At 41.2% G+C, this 20,902-nt stretch overlaps 1 long non-coding RNA gene across 1 annotated transcript; it reads right to left on the reverse strand.

The window, feature by feature from the left end:
- Positions 1–5,339: 5,339 nt before the first annotated feature.
- LOC145546557 (uncharacterized) lies at positions 5,340–13,336 on the reverse strand. Its single transcript, XR_014083025.1, has 3 exons — positions 10,432–13,336; positions 8,118–8,250; positions 5,340–6,062 (listed from the first exon to the last, which is right to left on the reverse strand). It is a non-coding gene; the product is annotated as an uncharacterized LOC145546557 (long non-coding RNA).
- Between the last annotated feature and the right edge of the window lie 7,566 nt (positions 13,337–20,902).

Genomic DNA, 20,902 nt, shown 5'->3' on the forward strand with positions numbered 1-20,902 from the left:
ATATATTTTTTCAGGGACATAAAACAGGGAAATACAATCTGATACAAATTATCCCCAGCAATACTGTTCAAATAACTCATCTGGCAAATAGGGACCAGAATTGACAATGATTAATTGGCCCATTTCTTTTCTGCCTATGACAGCATTATAATTGCTAAATGATGCCCAGAAGCTGAAAGTAAACTTCAAGAATTATAGATGGAGGGACTTCCCTGGTGGTCCAGTGGTTAAGAATTTGTCTGCCAATGCAGGGGACATGGGATCAATCCCTGGTCTGGGAAGATCCCACATGCCACAGAGCAACTACTGAACCCACATGCTACAAAACTGAAGGTCGAAACCCTAGAATTTATGCTCTGCAACAAGAAGCTGCAGTAATGAGAGATGAGTGCACCACAATACAGAGTGGCCCTGCTCGTCACAACTAGAGAAAACCCACACAGAAATGAAGACTGAGTGCAACCAAAAATAATGAATAAATAGATAAATTGAAGAAAGAGAATTGTAGATGCGGCCGTTCCCAGTATGTTCTGTGCATGCTGATGACAGAGTGCAGACACACATATACAAAAAAGCATACAGAAATAATAAATTTCAAGGAAGAAAAACAGTGCTAAATGGTGTAAATGAAAGATGGTGGGAGGGGCCAGCATCAAGCAGATGAAGACATGACTGATGGATGATTCACTTCTGATGAAGAAGCAAAAAGAAACCTTCCTACTCAGTTATTCTGCTATCCAAGAGATAAGGTAAGACTGTTGAGCAGCGGTGCTTACCGAGGAGAAAAGTCCGAAGTCAGCACAGTTGAGTGTGTGGTCAGGTTGTATGGGTGTGTAGCTATCCCTTCCATGACCATGCAGATCTCAGCTCTTCACCCTGCCAGGGCAGCTCCAGCCCCACCTACTTCCAGGAGCCTTTCTCTGGCTCCCATCATTAGACCTCCTGGCTTCTGACCCTGGTCTCTCAAGGGTCAGTTTCTTTATAGGGCAACAGTTCCTGAAGGACCTCCATACAGACATCCTGTTGCCCTGAATCTATATTTGTCTCTAGTGATATTATTTAATTTTTTTATGTGTTTACATATTATCTTGCCAGCTGGAGAGATAAGCTTGGAGGACAAAGACTGTGTGTTGTTTTCACCTTTGTATTCCTCTTCCCTCTCCCTTGCCAGCACATTGCAGGGGGCAAGGCAGATGGTAGTGAAGGAGTAAACACTGACTATTATATGAAATGGTCCTTGTGAGACAGGTTTTTTTTTCCATACCCGCAACTCAACTTTACTCTTGGGTGCTGCTGCATATGCTTATATGTTAATCTATTGGGTTGGCCAAAATGTTCATTTGGATTTTTCCATTAGAAACCCAGACAAACTTTTTGACCAACCCAACAGAATGAGTGGTGGATCTGAATCAGCGTAAGATAGGCAGGATTTCGGAGCCGGGATCATGGGACAGTCTCAGACTGAGTATGGTCCCTCACCTGTGAGATGAGTAAACACGATTAGGTGACCTTTTAAACTCATTGCAGCTCTGACTACTTGATTCTGTGAACACTTTGGAACTTAAAACAACCCACAAATTATCCTGGGTTCCGACCTCACTGTGATGAGGAACTGGGGCTGAGGATTTGGAATCACTGAGCAGGATGCATTTCCAGGAGACCTGAACTCAGACTGTGCAAGAAATATAACCCTTCATCTGTTTTAAACAGATTTCCAAATAAGGAGAGGTCCTGCCCTCCTGGGGGCAGTGGGGACTCTTAGGAAGTCCTCCCTCATGTATAATTTTAGGCTTCATCCTTGCCTTGCCTTCTTTTTTTTTAATTTTAATTTTGACTACATTGGGTCTTCATTGCAGTGCGTGGGCTTCTCTTGTTGTGGTGTTTGGGTTCAGTAGTTGCGGTGCATGGGCTTAGTTGCTTGGCAGCATGTGGGATCTTAGTTCCAAAACCAGGGATCAAACCGACATCCTCTGCATTGGAAGGCAGATTCTTAACCACTGGACCACCAGGGAAGTCACTTGTCTTCTTTAGATATACCTTAGTTTTTCCTTTGAAAGACTTTTTGCTGGTTTCGGTCAGCTGCTCTTTACTGATTTTTTTTTTTTTTTTAAGTTTTGTGTTCTCACAGGACTAAGGTTTATAACATGTTACCCTCAAAGAGCTAACCAGCACTAATGATAAAGAAATGGCTGGCTAGCTAAACAAATCCCACCAGCCCCACCCACACAACTGTAGGTTCTCTTCAAGTCTTCAGGGAGCCTCTGAGCGCTTCATCTTTTGAGAGCTTATAGTTGAGGAGAAGGGCCTGAATGCACATCACAGCTAATAAAAAGATAGAAAAAGTTAAAGTGCCCAGTGTGGGGTCTACACAGCAAGGCTGCAGTGGTCCAATGTGGGTCTCTGAGGTCCCGGAGGAGGTGGGACTTGAGTAGATCTTGGATGATGGACAGGATTTGGGTACCTCGACTGGAGGTACCACTGAAAGTGAAATGGCCAGAAGTTGAGTCTCTGATGTGGCTGACAGTCTGTAACCCAGCCAGCCATCTGAGTTCATGGAGAAGGCTGGGGAAAAGTGGGATGCGGATCAGGACGGAGCACAGGGCACTGTACCCGGGACACAGACAGCTGGCTGGCTAATCCAATCTTTGATTTAACTGTGAGTTACTGTATAAACAGAACACTATGTATTTGTCATTAAAAATGGTACTTATGGCATTAAGTGAGGCTTCCTTGGTGGCTCAGATGGTAAAGAACCTGCCTGCAATGCAGGAGACCCTGGTTTGATCCCTGGGTTGGGAAGATCCCCCGGAGAAGGGAATGGCTACCCACTCCAGTATTGTTGCCTGGAGAATGCCATGGGCAGAGGAGCCTGGTGGGCCATGGTCCATGAGGTCACAAAGAGTCAGACACAATTGAGTCACTTTCATTTCACATGGCATTAAACCTCTAGCTAGTGTGAATGCAATGATTATTGGGCTGGATTCTCCTTGTCCAAAAGCTGTGAAGGGAAATGGAGGAACAGGGATTCCTAGAGTGTAAAGGCACAGAATATATTAGAGGGTGACTCCAGACAATATTCTTACTCTATAGATAGAGAAACTGAGGCCTTGACAGCCTGAAGTTCTTTTTTGTTTTTCTTTTGTTTTTTTCCAGACAAGGGCAAAGATAGGGTAAGAACTTGTGTCTCCTAGTTTATAATCTAGAATATTCATGATATTCTCTAATTGCACTAAATCTATGCTGACTACATAAAATTGCTTGAAGGTTGCTTTATGAAAATGAATCTTCATTATCAATGTATTTCCTTATAATCTATTGCTCATTAAAAGTGAAAAACTTAATATTTTTGTGGGTTTGTATTCAGAATAAATGTTGTTATGTAACAAACTACACAGAATCACAGAGATTTAGGGTTTCACAGGGCCATTACAGTCATTGCATCCAACTCATCTCCCAACACAGATATCTCATTAAACTCAAAATACTTCAGAGCCCATGAGCAAACTGCCTAAAAATGCTCTAGTTAGCAGAGCAATTAAAAGTCCCTTAAAGGGACACTCCCCCAGCCTGTTTATCTGCAGAGGACCAGCTGGATCCTATGTATGGACATCAATGCCTGTGGTCATATCTCTGCTGCTGCTGCTGCTAAGTCACTTCAGTCGTGTCCAACTCTGTGCGACCCCATAGATGGCAGCCCACCAGGCTCCGCCGTCCCTGGGATTCTCCAGGCAAGAACACTGGAGTGGGTTGCCATTTCCTTCTCCAATGCATGAAAGTGAAAAGTGAAAGTGAAGTTGCTCAGTCGTGTCCAACTCTTAGCGACCCCATAGTCTACAGCCTACCAGGCTCCTCCGTCCATGGGATTTTCCAGGCAAGAGTACTGGAGTGGGTTGCCATTGCCTTCTATGAGTCATATCTCAGGTCTCTTCTATTTCTGTCTTCTGTCCAGGACAGACCATTCATCATTGGGAACATTGAGAAAGGAGCCCATTTGGGGATGGAAGTTTCTCTGATCCAGTCTTTATCTGTATTTTGATGTCAAGAGCAAATAACTGTCAGATTGGCTGCCATTATTTTCATCTGTACCTCCTCTGCTGTCTATTAGCTTAGGGAGAGCAGTCAGGCTATTCCCGGAACCCAATCTGCTTTGGTGTTTTGTTATTCAAAACAGAAAGTGGGTAGACACATGTGCTGTTTAGTATCTGGGGTTCTTTGCCTTTCTTCTTTTTAACAGTGGCACTTAGCTTTTAATAGTTATTTTAAAAAATAATGGCCACCTTCAGCTATTTTGAGATCCACCTTGGAAAAGAATTTTTTTATCAGCTTTATTGAGATAAGATTCAGACCATAAAATACACCCATTTCAATTATATAATTCAATGTTTATTAGTGTAATCAGAGAATTGTACAACCATTACTTCAACAGGTTTTTAGAAAAAATTTTAACACCCCTAAAAGAAATCTTGTGCCAATTAGTCAGAAACATCCTAAACTTTCCATTCCTTCAGCCCTGTCCATGTGTGCTAAGTCACTTCAGTCATGTCTGACTCTTTGTGACCCTATGGACCATAGCCAGCCAGGCTCCTCTGTCTAGCCACAAACTGCCTATGCTAGACATTTTGTACAAATGGGGTCATAAATGTATCGTCTTTTGTGACAGGTTTCTTTTACTTAGCATAATATTTTCAAGGGTCATCCATGTTGTAGCATCATTCCTTTTTATTGCCAAATAATATGCCATTGTTTGGATTTACCAAAGTTTATCTATTCATTAATCAATGGACATTTATGTTGCTTCCACTTAGTGGCTATTATGAATAATGCTGCTAGAATATTTTTGTACAAGTTTTTGGGTAGACATACGTTTTCATTTCTCCTGAGAATATGAACAACAGCAACACTTGCTGATTACAGCCATTCCAGTGGGTGTGAACTGGTATCTCATCGTGATTTTCATTGGTATTTCCATAATGGCTAGGATATTCAGCACATTTTTTTGTGTTCTCACTGGCAATTTGTATATCTCCTTTGGGGAAATGTTTATTCAAATCCTTTGGATTTCAAACTTTTTAATTGAGTTATTTTTATTACTAAGTTTTAAGGGTTCTTTGGGGCTTCCCAGGTGGCTCAGTGGTAAAGACTCTGCCTGCCAACGCAGGAGATGTGGGTTCAACACCTGGGTCAGAAAGATACTCCGGAGAAGGAAATGGCAACCCACTCCAGTATTCTTGCATGGAAAATCCCATGGACAGAGGAGCTGGTGACCTACAGTCCATGGGGTCACAAAAGAGCCGGACATGACTCAGTGACTAAACAACAAAACAAGAGTTCTTTACATATGATAGACACAAGACCTTTATTAGACACAGGATTTGCAAATATTTTCTCTCATTTTGTGGACTGTCTTTTCACTTTCATGGTGTCCTTTGAAGTCCATTTTTAATTTTGGTAAAGTCTGCTTTATTTGTTTTTGTTACTTGGTCTTTTGGTGTCTTACCTAAAAACACTGCCTAAAACAAGGTCAAGAAAATTTACTCCTATATTTTCTTCAAGGAGATTTACAGTATTAGGTATTATATAATATTTATGTGTGCGATCCATTTAGAATTAAATTTTGTACACAGAGATCACCTTTCAAGCCTTGCTTTTCGAAATGTCTGAGTTCTGTGAGCCTGCACATGACTCTGCATAACCTCTCCCGCCTCCCTGCTAATAGGGTGTGGCTTATTCCCAATGAGAATGACATCAGGCCCCTTGCTCAATGTGCAGGGTCAGTCCCTTATCAGGCACTGCTCCTCCCTGGTGCTTTCCAGGCAGTGACCAGTCACCAGTGACCAAGAGTCACAGTCTCTGAGGGGACAGGCCTTGAGCCCCTGTCTTCTCAGAAGGGAAAATGATGTTTTTGGTCTCTGAAGCTCAACTTCCAAACTCCTTTTCAAGTCCGTGAGGCTCTCTGATAACCATGCTTCCTTTTTTCCTTCCAAAAGTATCCAGTGGTTAGAGAAATGAGGTGTTTCTGCACCCAAGACAGCTCAACATGTTCTTCAAGGAAATATACAAAACTAGAGACAAACAAACAAATTAAATGAAGTGACATCAAACACATCAGAATGATTGCTTGGGGGGTAAAGGGGAGAAGAGCAGGAGTTGTAGGTGGGAATGGGGAGTTAGGATGGGAAATAAACAAATAAACCAACAGAATGAGACAAGGACCCCTGCAGACCAATAACAGTGTGTCAGAGACTGGGAGAGGGGAACAGTCATGTCTCCTCCTGAGTGATAACAGAACAACATTCCTAACTATAAATGTTAAAAAAAATAGTGTTCCTCAAGTACCCAAAATGTACCAATCATTGTGAGACTTAACTTTCATAAATCATTTAACATTCAAAAGAAGAAAATCTGCAAAATAGGTATTTTTAACCCCTGTTCCTAAAAATAAGGAAGCAAGGGCTAAATTCTACATAAAAGTGAAAGGGTTAGTTGCTCAGTTGTATCTGACTCTTGGTGACCCCATGGACTGTATAGCACGCCAGGCTCCTCTGTCCATGGGATTCTTTAGGCAAGAATATTGGAGTGGGAAGCCATTTCCTTCTCCAGGGGATCCTTGCTGACTCAGGGATCAAACCCAGGTCTCCTGCATTGCAGGCTGTGTGAGCCACCAGGAAAGTCACAAATTTCACTGTCTTCCTTATGCAAGGTCTTCCTCATGATCCCTAGAGGAGGCAACCATGGATGTTTAAGAGGATCAAATGAACACTAAGGTTCATCTCAACTCATCTGGGCACATATACTCAAGTGGCCCTTTATCTGGGGAAATAAGCTAGTGTCTTATGAATAAGAGCTGCAATTGCATCTTGCTTTAAGTTTTGCTAAAGGCTTTGGTGCCCATTATTTCTTTTTTCTAATAACCTTTTGATTTTTCTGTTTGTTTTTTTTTTTGGCCGTGCTGCTGGGCATACAAGATCTTAGTTCCCCAACCAGGGATTGAACCTGCGCCTCTTGCAGAGGCAGCACAGAGTCTTAACCACTGTACTGCCATGGAATTTCTAACCCTGTGAGTTTTATATTAGATATTACAGGTGAGGCTCTGGAGGCTCCCTGGAGTTAAATGACTTTCTGGGCGCACCTGGCATGTCATTAGCTGAGTGAAAACTCAAGATTTGGTGTTCTGACTTCACATCCCCAGGAATTCATACTTATTTCACCATCCTGAATCTTAATGAGAGAATTAGGGAATCCAGGACTTTTTATGGAATGTGGTAGAGGAATAAGGCACAGGGGTTCTGAGCCTCCGCTGGCTCCCAGAGTGATGCTCAGAGAGACAGCATGAAAATACGGGAGCAATCCACTGCCTCAGGAGGAGAGGGGGTTTGGTGGTACTTCCGAGGGGCCGCTTTTGATAACATCCAGCTTTCTGTTGAAACACACTTAGGCGAGAAGCAACGATGTGCTGAAACACCTGTGGTCGCCGCTGCTTTGATGTGTTCTTAATGTAAATGCTGTTTCTTGCAATTTTCCCCTTCTCAATGCCTTCATGCATTTCCTCTAAGTAGGTAAACAAGAAGCTGGCTCAGACACCTCAGTTCTTTTTCCATACTTATCTTGCACATAATGACCTCACATGGTTATTCCTTTGAGTGAGAATGTGAACTCTGTCTCATACTCAGAAAATCTGATAATGAGTCAGTATGAAATGAGGTGTCTGTCCTCTTATTCCAGACCAGGTCTTGGGACTGGAGAGTCCCTTGGCTGAACACTGGATGACAACATTCTCCTTCACTGGCCAACACATAGACAAAGCTAATGGTCATTGAAATAATTTGGAGAAGTCCAATATAAAGTGCAAGTGCTGGTGCTCAGTTGTGTCTGACTCTTTTGAGACCCCATGGACTATAGCCCACCAGGCTCCTCTGTCCATGGGATTTTCCAGGCAAGAATACTGGAGTGGGTAGCCATTTCCTCCTCTAGGGGATCTTCCTGACCCAGGGATCGAATCCGTGTCTCTAATGTCTCCTATACTGCAGACAGATTCTTTACTGCTGAAGCCACTCGGGAAGCCTTGAGGCCATTAACTCAAATCAATATATTCCTCTTGACTCTTACACCATTTTTACCTGGACTTCTTAGTTGAATATGGTGATGGATGTCTGAATTATCCAGATAATACTTCATCCTCACTTCATTAATAACAGAACTGTGTTTCCTTGTTAGAGGGCATCCTTACTGCTCAGAGAAGCTAGAACTTTCCTGAAAAGAGGGAGGTTGAGGGGTGGGCAATCAGACAACGTAGACAGTTTCCAGGCCGATCCCATGGATGAGCACACCACCATCTTTAGCTGCCCTGCTTCCACCTCTCTGATGGTCCCCTTCCTGAACTCCTTCCATGGAGGGAGAGGAAACTTTCTTGGAAGCAACCTCCTTCTCCTCCACTCTCTCCTCACTTTCTTTCTCACTCTTGCCTCAGCAAATTCACTCTCTTGCCCTGGTCACCAAACCTCAGCCTCAAATTCCATTTCCTTTATTAAGGTTGTCTGTCACATTCTTCCTCCTCTTTTACATTTGCTTTATCATCACCACCAAATTAGCACCTTGTTATCTCTGAATTAATTGATATTGAGTTATTTTATGAACTGAGAGGCTGGCATATAAGTGAATATGCTGTCACGGCTCCCAACATAGCCCGTGTATTAGTTTGCTCAGGTCCCCATAACAAAGTACCACAGAATAGGTGACTTAAACAACAGCAATTTCTTTTCTCAAAACTCTGGAGGCTAGAAGTTCAAGATCAAGGTATTGGCAAGGCTGGTTTATTTGGCTTGTGGATGGCTATCTCCTCTTCCCTGGGTTTTCACATGGTTTTCCCTCTCTGTCTGTCTGTCTTACAAAGACAGCAGTCCTAGTGGATCAGGTTCACCCTAATGGTTTCATTTTAATCACTGTGCTAAAAGCCCCATCTCCAAATACAGTCACATTCTGAGATACTGGAGCTTAAGATTTCAAAGTACGCCTTTGTTTGCTCAGACTGCTGTAGCAAAATACCATAGACCGGGGCCTTAAACAACAGAAATTTATCTTCTCACAGTCTGGAAGCTGGAAGTTTGAGATGAGAGTGCCAGCGTGGTCAGATTCTGGTGAGAGCTCTCTTCCAGGACTGCAGATGGCTACCTACTCCCTGTGTCCTCACATGGTAGGGGGGTGAGTGGGAGTAGGGGTAGGAAGCAGAGAAAGAGAGAGAGAGAGAGAGAGAGAGAGAGAGAGAGAGAGAGAGAGAAAAGCAAGGAACTCTGATGTTCCTTCTTATAAGGGAACCAATCTCACCATCAAAGCCCTGTCCTCCTGATCTTGTCTAAACCTAATTACCTCCAAAAGCTCTATTTCCAAACACTATCACATTGGGGATTAGAGCTTCAACATATGAATTTGAGGGGAACACAATCCTGTTCATAGCAACATATGAATTTTGAGGGGATACACTTGAGCCCTATACTCAATGACTATACAATATAGTCAGAAGAGCTTTATAAACAGAAGTACATGACTTCCTTACAACTGGTGGTTATGCAGACGCCTTTCCTGTGTTCCTGAGAAGGACTCTGGAAAGCTGCAAGAAGACCTTGTTAGCAGAGCAGCTGACTAGGGACTAGGGTCCAAATGGGCTTGGAACTGCCTCACTGAGTTAAATGGCTTCCTCAGAGTCCTGAGATGGGCTTTGGCCATGTGATTGCTTCAGTGGGAGGACACTATGGGAGAACAGTGCCTCTAGAGCATACTTCCTGGCAGCCAGGAGCTGTGCTTAGCTGCACATTTGTGTCCGACTCTTTGTGACCCCATGGACTGTAGCCCATCAGTCCCCTCTGTCCATGGGATTTTACAGGCAAGAATACTGGAGTGGGTTGCCATTCCCTTCTCCAGGGGGATCTTTATGACCCAGGGATCAAACCTGCATATCTTGTAAGTCTCTTGCATTGGTAGGTGGGTTCTTTACTACTAGTGCCACTTTGGAAGTCCTGGGTAGCCAGGAGATCCTGTGGTAATGTCAATGGTAGGACAAATCCAGAAAACAACTGGCCTGGGACACTAAGACAGCCTATCAGCAACAACAAAATAACCCAGAAGAATAATAGAGCTCATTATTTTGCTCTTTATTATTTAAAAATATTTATTTTTATTTATTGATTTTTTTGGCTGTGCTGGGTCTTAGTTGGCATGCAGCATCTTTAGTTGCATCATTTGGGCTCTAGTTCCCTGATCAGGGATTGAACCTGGGTCCCTGGAGTTGGGAGCTCAGAGTCTTAGCCATTGGACCACTAAGGTAGTCCTGACTTTTGCTCTTAAAGGACTACTTTTCTCCCTTTTCCTCTAGCAGAAAAAACTCATCTCTAAGAGGATTAAAGATAGATTCCTGGGGAACTACGGATTCCCTTGTACCTGTAGGCCAGCAGTCTTCTTAGCTCAGGAGCGGTGCAGCGGTGGCCTTGGCCTGATTAGGAAGGGCAGATTAATATTTTGATACTGTGAATGCTTTGTGTGGAGAACAGACAAATAAAAGTATCTCTTGCAAGAAAAAAATAGGTGTAAAAATCTACAGATTAGAAAAGACTCATTTACATGAAATACTAGGCTTCTCAAGGAAATGTGAGAAATCATGAAAATTTTTTTAAAGTGACACCATTAACATCAACCAGCCTATGAGAAAGGCATGGTAATAGCACATTTGGGTAAAATCACAAAAATAAGGCAACGATAGCATTATATTATTTAGTTGAGTAGTTTCACTGAAACCAAAAGTGATTTCATTATAGTCAGAGAATTTACTCTGTATGATTTTAATTATTTCAAATTTGTTGAGGTCTGTTTATGGCCCAGAATATGGCCTATGTTGGTGAATGTTTCAATAGTCATTTGAAAAAATGTGTATTCTACTGAATTGGGTATAGACTTATATGCATGTCCATTAGATCCTGTTGGTTGATGGTGTTGTTGAGTTCTTTTATATTCTTGTTGATTTTGTCTATTGATTCTATGAGAGGCCAAGAGTGGGGGTGTTGAAGAAGCTGACTATAACTGGAGCTGGGACACAAAAAGAATAAGGCTTCCTAGTATCAGTCAGTCAATAAGTCAATTAATCAGCAAAAGAGCACTTATTATTTTCAGCATTCTTTAGTCCTTACACTGGATGGTGAAAGAAAGAAGATATGGGTTTAGTTAATAAAACTGGGAGTTTGTGTCATGTATGAAATCAGTGTGTATGGGCTCATGATGATATGCTGAAATATTTATAACTTCCCTTTCTAGAGATTTTTATGTGTTCATTAATTCATTTGGTCAGCCAAACTGTGTTCGAAGTAACCATGTGTGTGCCTGCCAAGTTGCTTCACTCGTGTCCAACCCTTTGCAATCCAATGGACTGTAGCCACCAGGCTCCTCTGTTCATGGGATTCTCCAGGCAAGAATACTGGAGTGGGTTGTCATGCCCTCCTCCAGGGGATCTTCCCGACTCATGGATCAAACCCACGTCTCCTACGTCTCCTGCACTGGCAGGTGAGTACTTTACCACTAGCTGCACCTGGGCAACTAAATGGCCCAACAATGAAGGTGGGCTTTCAGACTGGACAATCTATTGAGCAACTTATTCTTGCAAAACAAGCTGATCCCAGGAGACCCAGAAACCCATTTTTTTTCAGAGCTGGGTACCGATACTTCCCTTGCTGTGTTTCTTTTCAGGAAGTGCATTTGCAGAATGGTTAAGAGCACACACTCTGAAGTCAGCACTACAGCTCTGTCACTTACAGGTAATGTGACTGGGGCATGTTATTTAATCTCTTGTGGCTCTGTTTCCTTATCTGTAAAAAGGGGATCATAATAGATTGTTCCTACCTAATAAAATTTAAGGTACTGCACATAGTTCTTACACATGGTAAATAGTCCTTAAATATTAGTTACTATCATTGGCCTGTCAATATATCCTTTCACATTCAGCTTCCTCCTTCTCACCAGTGTCTGTGGTCTACTGATGTGCACACATAATGTCTACTTCAGATATCTTCCAAAGATGAATACAAAGTTTTTCTGTTAGTTTACATTCTTAAAGAGGAAGTGAGACCTACAAGAACAGCCAGACTGTAAGACCAGACGTTATTGCTCTAGGTACAGCTGGGGTCACCAGAGGTGGTGGAGGGAGACAATGTGCTGTGATGAAAGGTCCAAACCTTTGAAGGGTTTTGCAGTAAGTTCCTTTGCATGCTAGCTGAATGGCCAATTGATTTTTTTGTGATATTTACGTTTTACTAAATATATTCCTGGCATTTTCTTTATTAGGTGCGATTTTCATTTGAAATGGAAACACTAACGTCTCATTTTGTAAAATGAGCTTCAGCTTCTTACTTGGTATCTTTACACATTTAGTGGAGATTCTCAGTAATCTGGAAACTCTCAAATTATTTGTCTGGTAGGATGTTTCTTCATCTAGTTTTAATATTTATGAAAAGCAAGTAATTATTTTCCCATGCAATTTGTAAAAATATTTTCATAAGTATCATTATAAAGTTTCCAATACAATTACAATATCCATGGTTGGGCTGAAAGCTGAGTTGCCTTAGAACCTTCTGAACAGGGTAGGAGTGAATGGACTGCCCACGTCTCTGATCTCTGGTCAGGGGAGGAAAGTAAAGCCTTATAGTGAAATCCGATAAGAAATTTTCTTCTATTGAAGAATTCAGAATTGGGACTCATGATTTTGTGATTTGTTACATGGAGAGGTATTTTCCAAAATATTAGTTTCATGAAAGATTAATACTAGAGGGAAAATGCATTCAGCTCTCCGGTAATCCAACCAGTTGTTCCAGAGTTTTTAGAGCTGTGATTCTTTCTGATACAACCATAAAAAGGAAAGAAAGAAGGAGAAAGGACTTTCAGACCTTGAGCAAGTCTCGCTGAGTCTCTAATGATTGTCTTTTTACCACATCCCCAAACTGTAAGAGTTTATCATATGGTATAACAAGTGGCCTCATAGAAGCTAAGAGAAGTGAGAATTTTAAGAAGGGTCCAATGGAATCAAGGGATGGAAAATGTCCACTGGCTTTGGAAATTAGGAAATTATTTGAAATCTTCTTTCTGTTAAAAGTGTGAGGCCTAAAGCCAGATCACAATAAGCTGGGATTGTAAATGGGAGATAAAAAGGAAGAGACTCTTTAGAAAAGCTGCTGCTGCTGCTGCTAAGTCGCTTCAGTTGTGTCCGACTCTGTGCGACCCCATAGACAGCAGCCCACCAGGCTCCGCCGTCCCTAGGATTCTCCAGGCAAGAATACTGGAGTGGGTTGCCATTTCCTTCTCCAGTGCATGAAAGGGAAAAGTGAAAGTGAAGTCGCTCAGTCGTGTCTGACTCTTAGCGACCCCATGGACTGTAGCCTACCAGGCTCCTCCGTCCATGGGATTTTCCAGGCAAGAGTACTGGAGTGGGGTTAGAAAAGCTAGCTTATAAAGAAAAAAAAGGGTGATCTGAAGAGAAGAGCACAGAAAAGCCTTTATTTGGCAAGATGGAAACATGGATACGTCTTGAGATTATGAAGGAGAAGGCTGATGGTATAAAAAGAGTAACTGAAGGAGGATTTTCCCAACGGAGTTGGGAAATAAGGGGGAAGAGGATGTGGTGAAGGTTGAAAATGGGTAACTCACTGGGGAGAAGACACTGAGACGAGGATAATAAACTCTCTCTCAAGGTGAGCCCAGTGTCTAACTGATGTTGGAAATAATGTTTAAGATGACCCTGAGCACTCAGGGGGAATTTTCTCTCACAGGGATATACGGCCTGGTATATCCCTTGTAGATACTGGATGGTCAAAGTAAGCCTGGATTTGGGACTGACTGAGGGATGTGAAGAAGAACAAAAGAGTCAGGTAACCAAGGGTGGTAGTCTTTAGGGGGATTCACCATGTAATCTAGAGGTGAGACGGCACAGAGGTCATGAAGTGTGGACAGATTAGAAGGGGTGAAGGGACTGAAGCTCTTTGTGAGGGTGAAAAGAAAGCTTATGGATGTTAGGGTCAGGTGTTGGTTTTCTGAGTTTAATCTTTCAGAAGAAGAATAACTCTGGGATTCTGGACAAAGAGAGAGTTTGGAATGTGACCATGGACGTGGGTTGCTGGAATACAGGTGAAGGTCACTGGTGTTGAGGTGATTTAGAGACTTTTGATTCTAGAGTACGGGCGAGTCACTGATTTAGAAATTAACATTATTAAAAAGTTGGCAGGAAATGAAAAAATAATTTGTCCTGTTTATTCATTCATCCTGCATTTATTAAACAAACACTGATCAGTATGTATTTGTCTTGGTCTTAAGGACATTCGAATAACTTGACTGTATCAGTTTTTGTCCAGAATCTATTCTGGAGTGATTCAAGTATAAAAAGTGACAGCCTATGTAGCAATCTTTAAAGGCTTTTACTTACGTGGCTTTAAACACTTTTTGAGATAACTGCATATTCACATGCAGTGGTAAGAAATAAAGAGAGGTTTTGTTTACCCTTCACCTAGATTCCCACAAGAGGAACATTTTGTAGAAGAATAACACAATATCACAACCAGGAAAATGACACTGATACAATCCATTGACTGTAACTTTCACCAGTTTTGCATACATTTGTGTGATTTGCGTGCACATAGTTCTGTGCAGTTTCATTGCATACGCAGATTTGTGTGGCCACCCCCACAGTCAAGACACAAATCTATTCCCTCACAAACACCTTTTTACCCTCTTATCACTGTAACTACTTTCCTCTTCAATGCTCCTCCTTAATCCTTGGCAACCTCTAATCTGTTCTCCATTTCTAGAATTTTGTCATTTCAAGAATGTTATATAAATAGAATTATACAATATATACACTTTTGAAATTTTTTTCACTCACAATTGCCTACAGATCTATAGTAATGTGTATCGATAACTGTTCCTTTTTATTGCTCAGTAGTATTGAATGGTGAAGATTTATCAGAGTATGTTTAACCATTCATCCTTTGAAGAACCTCTGGCTGGTTTCCACATTTTTGGTTATTAAGACAACAACTGCTATAAGCATTGTGTATGGGTTTTTGTGGGAACATAAACTTTCATTTCTCTGAGATAAATGTCAGAAAGGATGCTTGGGTAAACATTATCCTGAGGCTTTGAGAACCTGCAGAGAGGTGTTTGCATGTGGAGACAGGAAGCCATTCTGCTTGGACTGAGAATTCTTGGTGGTCACCAGTACTAAACAATAGCAAAGAGAATCGTGAATGATGGAGAGTTACTTTCATCCCTCTTCACATCTCCCGCTGGACTCTGACTTCCTTCCCTGGGCAGGAAATACATTTACCATCTGTTTTTGTGGTGTATTAAGAAAGCAGCAGGGTTGGCCTTGAAGAGTTTCTTTCCAATCCTGTAATCTGTACATTCCTGGATTTGCTCACATGTTGCAGATAACAGATGAATTGCTTCACCTGCATTGTTATCTTCTTCTGCTTCTGGGGGCTCTTATTCCACATGCTGTGTCCTCTTTCTCTTATCTCTAGACTCTGCTCCGTCAGCAGCATAGCTGTTTCAAGCTTTGGAGTAAGGCATTCTGTGCTTCTCTGCTCCGAAACTCATTGATTGACCTCATGGTAGGCAAATTGTTTAACCTCTTAGACTCCGCTTCTCATCTTTAAAAGGTTGATAGGAACAATTTTATCATTTCACGGACTCTGGTAAAACTTCTGGTTCAATTTTGACCTGGCTGTTTTATAACTGTGTGCCTGGAGATATACTTTACTTCTCTGTCCTTCAAATTTTCTCATCTGCAAAATGAAAGTGAAAATACCAGTTACCCTGTAAGAGTTGTCATAAGGATTAAGTGAGGTAATATATGTAAAGTGTCCATTTCCTATATTAGAACACAGGAAGCACTCAATAAATGTTAAATATGATTATTATCATCTCAGAATTATTCTGAGAATTAACCAAGAGTGCACATCTAAAATGATTAAAATTGCATATAAAACATGCTATGCTGTTTGCATATATAAAACCTGTCAAATCCCTACTAACTTAAAAAATGTTTTTGATACTGAATCACTAACTACCACCCTCTATTCCTCCTTGATTTTCCCACAGCTTTTCCTAAATGCAGTTCACATAAACATTGCTTCCATCTTCTCACTTCCAATTCACGTCTCAGCACAATGCAATCTGGTGTAGACCCTCTCAGCCACTAAAACCCATGACAACTGCTTTACTAAGGGTGCCAAAACTTATTTAACACATCCCATGTCAGCATCTCAGTCTCTATGCTGCTTGACTTAAGTTCAACTTTTGACACTGATATGTGTTGCCCTGTTTGTGAAGTCCCACTCTCCTGATGAGTTTCATGTCATTACAATCTACTAGTTCTCCTCCCATCTTCCACAGAGCAACCTACTTTACCCAACTATTGCTTTATCTGTTCTTTAAATGTCACTCTTCTCTCAGGCTCTGTTCTTGTCACTCTCTATCTCACCTATCCTGTGGCTTCAACCTTTATTGACATGTTGATGGCTTCTCATTTATATTTTCAGCCCAGTTTTCTTATTTGGGATCCTCACCAACATATATAATTGCCATCCAACTGGATGTCCTGTAGGCATCTCAAACACAACAGATTTGAAACTGAATATATCATCTTACCCATCCTTGAATCAAAATCTCTTCACCATGTACATTCCCTGTTTTATAGATAGGAAACAGTGTTCTCCACATACCCAAACCAGAACCCTAGGAGTCATTAGGGCCTCTTCCCTCTTTATTTCTGAGCCCTGTCAATCACAAAAAACAAGTCTAGTCTACTTTCTAAATATCTCCGTTACTTTTTTCCTCCAGTTCTCTAATGCCACTGATCTGGACATGTCTCTCCTGTATCACTGCAAGAGCCATCCTGCACCCCATCTACAGCCATACAATTCAATGTGTAGTGGCCTGAATATTTCAACATCTTTCACTTCTCGGAGTCCTTGAAGATGCCATTCTTTCTGCCTGGAATGCTCTCCTCCGATCAGTTTGACAAACAAATTTAAAATCCTTTATGTAGCTATCCGTGATGTCCCCAACAAATTTAGTAGTTGTTTTTAATGCTACTTCTGTGCTTTGGACATATTCGCATTATAGTAATATCTGGTTGTACTGTAATCATCTATTTGTCCATCCATCTCTTCATTACTCTGAGCATTTTAAGGGCAGAGGTACTGTCTTTTCACTTTGTCAGCTCATTGCCAGGCAGACCAAAACATCTCCACTTGGATATCCCACAAATATCTCAGACATGACTTTTTTGAATGCACAAAATTTGTTGAACATACTTCTTTTCATCTTCTGTACTTTAAGTGTGAGGATCTTCATCATCTTTGGTGGCAAATATTTAATCCTATGTCTTAAGTGATGGAGATTCACAGACTATTGGTTCTCATCTGTCATTAACAACCTGTTCCTTTTCTCAAGCCGCAGTTTCCTATAAGGTGTAATATAGACATTTTTTTTTAAAACTCCAATGAAGTTTCCATTGTTTCACAGAAAGATCATCATTTGAATTAAAGCACAGTGTTAGTAGGAATGCTTCCTGGATGCACAGTTGGATTTGAACAGGGCACTGGTATTTCAAGAGTGTAGTTTACTTTTTATCTGGCTTGCATTTAAAAAGATCAAGAAAGATAATTTCTTTTGCAGAATCATTTGCAAAAGTTATGTTTGTGTACAAACATACACGCACTTCATTCACAAACCTCAAAACAATTAATGAATAAAAAAGGAAAAATAATTCACATTGTCTTAGAGGAATTGATGGTTTTTAGCAATTTCTTCTATCTGTTCGGTCAGAGTTAGAAAATGTTCTTCCTTTGTGTCATGTGAAATTCCTTCTACTTCCACACTTTATGAAACATTGTTTTACTTTGAGCAAAAGAACAGAGCCTACTTTTTCTTTTTTTTATGATTCAGTAATGAGATATAATTTTCACTCTAGTAAAATTCTGTGGGATTTAGAAAAATGGAGTAGTTTAGAATTGGAAATATAAGTGCTCTGGTACATGGACCACTGGTTCACTTCTTCAGCAAAAGAACCTATCAGTTCACACCAATGAAACATAAAGCTGTGAAGGGAAGAATATATTTCTCATTTCTCAGCTATCTGAAAAATGTCACTGGGCCAAGTTTAATCATCTTTCCCATTACCATCTAAATGTATATTTGAAATGCAGCATCATAAACTAAATGGATATTTTTAAATTGTCATGTTAGATTTTCACCGGTCATAAAGCTGCTTGATATTATTTTCTATTATTTTAGCAGCCAACTAGAACTTATTTTATACAACTCTCCAAAATCAACATTATATAACTAAAGTCACATGGTATTGTTAACTGTTAACTTTTTCTATTTTTTCATTATTCTATCAGTAATGACTCAGTCATGATAGAGATAGTTACTGATTTTGAGCACTGGAAAGAATGAATAGGGGACAACTTAACATTTTTATAGCCAAATTTTTTCTCTTGTTGTCAGATTCCTGCTTTTAAAAGTGAATGAATTAATTTTGCTGACATTAATTATCTGTAAGAAACTTAATACTTAAATAATTAGGTATTTTCATACAAAGAGAAAGAAGCAATCCCAATTAAGGCATGGGATTAACCTTCTTGGAGCTCAGGAAAGCTACAAGCTGTGAAATTAGACCTTAGTTAATCTCTGATAAAAACACCTTGATTTAGATTATACAATTGTGTAGATGTTATTTAGACATTTAGAGGACATCAGGTAAGCTTTTTTCTCGGAAAGAAAAGAATGTCTCTTCCGGAAGAAAAGATAAATATCCTAGTTTCAAAGGATACATTTTTAGATTTTCTTAGATTCAAATTTTTAAAAATCAGACTATAAATACACAATGTGATCAGATAATAATTAACCAAATGGGACTCTGAATTGCAATAAGCCAGCTCAGTAAGAAACATCATGGCCTAGCTGGATATGGTAGAGTCAACATAGCCTGCTCTCCCAGTATTTTTATTTTTTTATTTTATTTTATTTTATTTTTTCTCCCAGTATTTTTAATAGCAGCAATTGGAGGAACAGAATCCACTGTGGGGACATCTACACTCTTCACACTGATGACAGAAACTGGGGGATTGCTGTATTGCATAACAAATGGACTATCTTCTATTTACTTGTTTTTGAACATACTGTTATAGTAGGATCAGAAACCAATGCTTATACAAATAGTAACAGGGATTAGTAACATGACTCTGCGTTTTAAGGAAATCAGCCCTTAGATTTGGTCAAAGCGCTTCTAGCTGGTCTTTCACAGGGTATGTATTCCCACTGAGGCAGTAACACCCTGGCCACTGGAATCTGTTAACTGACCACTTACTAAGTAGATGATGGGGCAGTAAATCATACAGACACCAGCTTCTGTTACTCAAAAGATTTTTGTCTCCATTTTACCCAGGGTTACAAAACTACTCTTCTTACTATGAGAACATACAAAGATTACACTTGAGAAAACTGATTGTTCTTAAACATTTGGGGGCCACAGAACCCTGCCCTTTGATGATCTGATCCTAGCTAGTATCCTCTTACTATAAATAGCTACAAATGGCCAGCAAGTTTTACACAGAACTTCAAGAGGTTGTGAAGTCCCTGGAACCCATCCAGACCCCAACAATGCCTTAGCTGCTTACTGTGACAACTAGAGGATCAGGTTCAGACTTAATTTGTCCCTGTATCTTTAGATTTCCTTGTGCAGTGACTAGCCTGGAGCAGGGTTTCAGATAATTTACCAGGGGTTGAAGTTGGTGCTCTCAGACACAGGGAGCCCTGGAGCACCAGGAGGAAGGCTCTGAGAATCTCAGTGCACCAGTGCCTGCATCTCCAGAGGTCGAGCGCTCCCCACTGCAGCCCCTTGTCTGAGCATTCAGGACAGAGGGTTTCAGGAGGACTGGGAAGCCTGGGCAGCACTGGGTGAGTGCTGGCTGTCAGCAACCCCAGCCTGACCACACTGGGCAAGTCATGAGTGAGGTCACTGCTGTCAGGCTGACCCTGGTTTTTGGTGCTTTGGCCTGCGATGTTAGATGCTAGAATAACACCATCCTTCAATAAATGGTACAGTTAACTGCTCTTGTATCATCAAGAAATCCTGGCATGAGTGAATGAGTGTTCTGAGCCACGGGTCCAGAACCGATGGTACCGGCAGGGAAAATGTGCGCTATGGAAAGAATCAGAGAATGGCTTCAAATGGAGTCCATGAAGCCTTAGAATCAGGTTTTCCTCTGGGTGATTCTGTGTGTGTGTGTGTGTGTGTGTGTGTGTGTGTGCATGCACGTGCGCGTGTGTGTGTGAAAGAGAGAGAGAGAGATGGGGACAGGGGACAGAGAAGGAAGTCCCAAAGCTGCAACTCAATCCATGCTTCCAGGGATGAGAATGGCTTCAAATGGAGTCTGTGAAGCCTTTGAATCAGGTTTTCCTATGGGTGTTGCCATGTATGTGTGTGTGTGTGTGTGTGTGAGAGAGAGAGAGAGAGAAAGAGATGGGCACAGGGGGCAGAGAAGGAAGTCCCAAAGCTGCGACTCAATCCATGCTTCCAGGGATGTTTCGAGTCTCACCTTCCTAAAGTACATGTGACCTGTGACATCACTTTAACTTCTGAGCCAAAGCCTTTGGCACTGTCCCAAAGACTCACTGTACCTGGACAGTGCTTCAATACTGGAGCCACACTGAAGTTGTGTAGGACAGTCATGTGACGATATAGCTCGTCAGTGCAGAGATCAGGTTTCTGTGAGAACACCCCACTGGCAAAGGTTCCCCTCAAGTGCAGTAGCTCAAGAATACAAATGTGGTAAATCTCAGATGACATATTGTTCTGCTGCCTGTC

Source organism: Giraffa tippelskirchi, chromosome 4, assembly GCF_054371585.1.
Source record: "Giraffa tippelskirchi isolate mGirTip1 chromosome 4, T2T-mGirTip1v1.2.pri, whole genome shotgun sequence".
Classification (NCBI taxonomy): Eukaryota; Metazoa; Chordata; class Mammalia; order Artiodactyla; family Giraffidae; genus Giraffa; species Giraffa tippelskirchi.